The sequence below is a fragment of the Gracilinanus agilis genome, chromosome 1 (assembly GCF_016433145.1).
Source record: "Gracilinanus agilis isolate LMUSP501 chromosome 1, AgileGrace, whole genome shotgun sequence".
NCBI classification, from domain to species: Eukaryota; Metazoa; Chordata; class Mammalia; order Didelphimorphia; family Didelphidae; genus Gracilinanus; species Gracilinanus agilis.
The window spans coordinates 315380964-315383875 of record NC_058130.1 but is presented as its reverse complement, the minus strand read 5'-3'; the positions used below and the strand labels follow the sequence as shown (position 1 = coordinate 315383875).

Here is a 2912-nt window from a genome sequence, read left to right as displayed (position 1 = left end):
GATCTGAAGGCCTCTCAAGTAGAAAAGAGTATAGATTTATTCCTCTTCACTAGAAAGGAAAGAACTAGGAAAAATAGGTAGAAGATGAGGTGAAATCAAATTTAGGTTTGAAGTAAGGAGAATTTCTCAACAATTATCTATTTCAAAGCAGAATAGACTTTCTCAAGAGGTAATAGTTTCCCCTTAAATGGGGAGACCTTCAAGCAAAGGCTAAATGGCAACTTGTTGAATAGGAGATGGAGATTTTCTTTTAATGATGGATTAGACAAGATGGTTTCTGTGATCCCATCTAAGACTTATTCTATTGATTTCTCATCATCATTGTGACTTACCAAACTAAAACACTCTTCCATGGCCTTTGCATGTCTTGTCTCACTTTACTAGAATGTAAGCTCCTTGAGGACAGAGTTCATGTTTCTTTTTTTATTCATTTCTCCATTAATTAGCATAATCCATGACACATAAGAAACACAAATCATTTTTTTTTCTTTCATTCATACCATGGCATGGAGATTTTATGTAACCTGGGGTGAAGTGGAGAAAATCCCAAAACTTAAAATCTCAGATTTCTAAAAATAAGCAATGAATGAATGAACAAATGGGGAAAAATTATTAAGTTTGTGCCATATTGAAAATTCAGATAAAAATAGACAATCCCTGTCTAAAAAGAGTTTATATTCTAATCTGGGAGACAACACAAATAGAACAGTATTGCTAGGGAAGGAAGTTATTATCTGGGAAGTCATATAGTTGGTGAATAGAAAAATTAGATAATCATTCTTTTAGATGATATGGTATTTTTGACTGAATGACAGTTCTCAGAGTAAGATATAGAAAATAAGGGTAAGAACATAGCTAAAGTAAAAAATGAGGCAGTGTGATCCCAAAGAGTACAGAACCCAAATGCCTACAATCCTCCTACCTATGATACAGTTTTGATAATCTAAGCAAGCAGAAGATGGTCAAACTGTATGGAGTAGGCGTGTGTGTGTGTGTGTGAGAGAGAGTGTGTGTGTGTTTTAAAAGGAAGAGAATTTTCAAGAATATTGGGCCTTTTGGGCTATCATGATTATCATTATGTTGTCTAGTCTAGTGATTGATCATATGGGTAGGAAATAGAAACATAGTCTCTGGACACCAGCATGTAGAAGTATTTTGTAATTTCTTCATCATGAAATGATAATATTAAACTTAACTAAATCAATGAATCACTAGGAATGCTAACCGATAATAACAAGAAACATATTGTGACAGTGGATTAATTGGACAGCTCTACTCTCCTCCTTGACCACAACATTACCCAATATTTAACTCAAATCTCACTTTATAGGGTAAGTCATTCCAAATCTCTCTTAAATTATGTGTCTTTCATTTGTTATTTCCTATTTGTCCTGAACAAAGCTTGTTTGTTTAAATATTGTCTCCCTCATTAGAGTATGCTCTCTTTGAGGCTAAGGATAACCTTTAACTGTCTTTAACTTGCTTTGTATCCTCAGTGCTTAAAGTAGTGCCTTGGTATATAGTAGACACTGAATGTTTATTTACAAATTTATTGAGTGACTCAGAAAAGAGGGAAGAGATCATTAGTGACAACAGATTGTAATTTGGGTACTTTCAGTAAGTGTTAGATTTAAAATTTGAGCATCTTCTAAACAGGCCTTTATTTCAGATGGATGACAGTGAGAGGGCTTGGACAATGAATAATTAAACAAACAAAAAAAAAGGGATGAAGTAGTAAAGGAGAAGTATTAGTACCACATAGTTCTAATATCATTAAAATCCTATGTACCCATTTTTTTGTAGTAGCAAAGAATGGGAAACCAAAGAGTTGTCCCTCAGTTGGGGAATGGCTAAGCAAACCCAATGGTTAAGAAAAGCTCAAAAATTAAAAAACAAAAGAAAATTTGTGCCAACATGCAATCTACCTCTATGGGAAAAATCTTCCCTGATCTTACCAGGCTCTAGTGTATGAAACTGCTTTTCTTTTCTTTAAATATATCCAGGAATATTTATTATTTACCTCATAGAATGTGAGCTATGTATGGGGTATGACCTGTTTTATTTTTTTTCTTTTGGAACTCTTTGCCTAGGACATAGTAGAGCTTAATAAATATGATTGCCTACTGATTTTTATAAGGCAGGCATTCTCAAAGAATGAACAAGGCATACTAGCTTACCTTGAGTTTCATTTAGGTAGGTTTTATGTATCAAACCTTTGCTCTCCCAAAGCAAAACCAGCTAGCTATAGCTCCCTCTTTTTGTAGGGTATCCTCTGTAGGATTGAATATGTCTCTTCTCAAATGTTGTATGCTAAAACTCCCATTTTGATGGGTTCATCTATTAGTTACTAGTTATCAAAACCCAGTTTCATCTAACCAATTAACATTAACTCATTTTTTAATATGGAATTCTTCACAAATTTGTGTGTCATCCTTGGGCAGGGGCCATGCTTATCTTTTCTTTATCATTCCAATTTCAGTATATGTGCTGCCAAAGCAAGTACAAATTAATTCATTTTTAACATAGAATATTTACTGCAAAGATGTAACAAGAATGGAAGTTAGAAATATTTCTTCCAGTAAATGGGAATATACTCTTCCTCAGTCCTTGGGAAGAGTAGGGTCAAATTTAACAGAATTTCTACATTGTATTCATTCTTCCAAGTTCACTTTCAAATATGACATGGTCAGTGAATAAATGAATCTGCCTCTACTTTGCTAAGTCAAAAATTTCACTCAAAATTTTGTTCCTCACTTTTTGATTTCCAGCAATTCTCAGAATCTTCACAAGGATAGAAAACAGGGACCGAAGCAACAGTGAAAATATATGTCCTCAGCTTCACACATACTTCAAAGCATAGGGGACTCCCACAAAAAGTCCCATAGCATCTCATTGTTCTCCAGTGCCAGAGC

The 2912-nt window shown here is 34.1% G+C and overlaps 1 non-coding gene across 1 annotated transcript; it reads right to left on the bottom strand.

The window, feature by feature from the left end:
• Window positions 1-2396: 2396 nt before the first annotated feature.
• LOC123232679 lies at window positions 2397-2503 on the bottom strand. The gene has a single exon (XR_006505206.1). It is a non-coding gene; the product is annotated as a U6 spliceosomal RNA (small nuclear RNA).
• Between the last annotated feature and the right edge of the window lie 409 nt (window positions 2504-2912).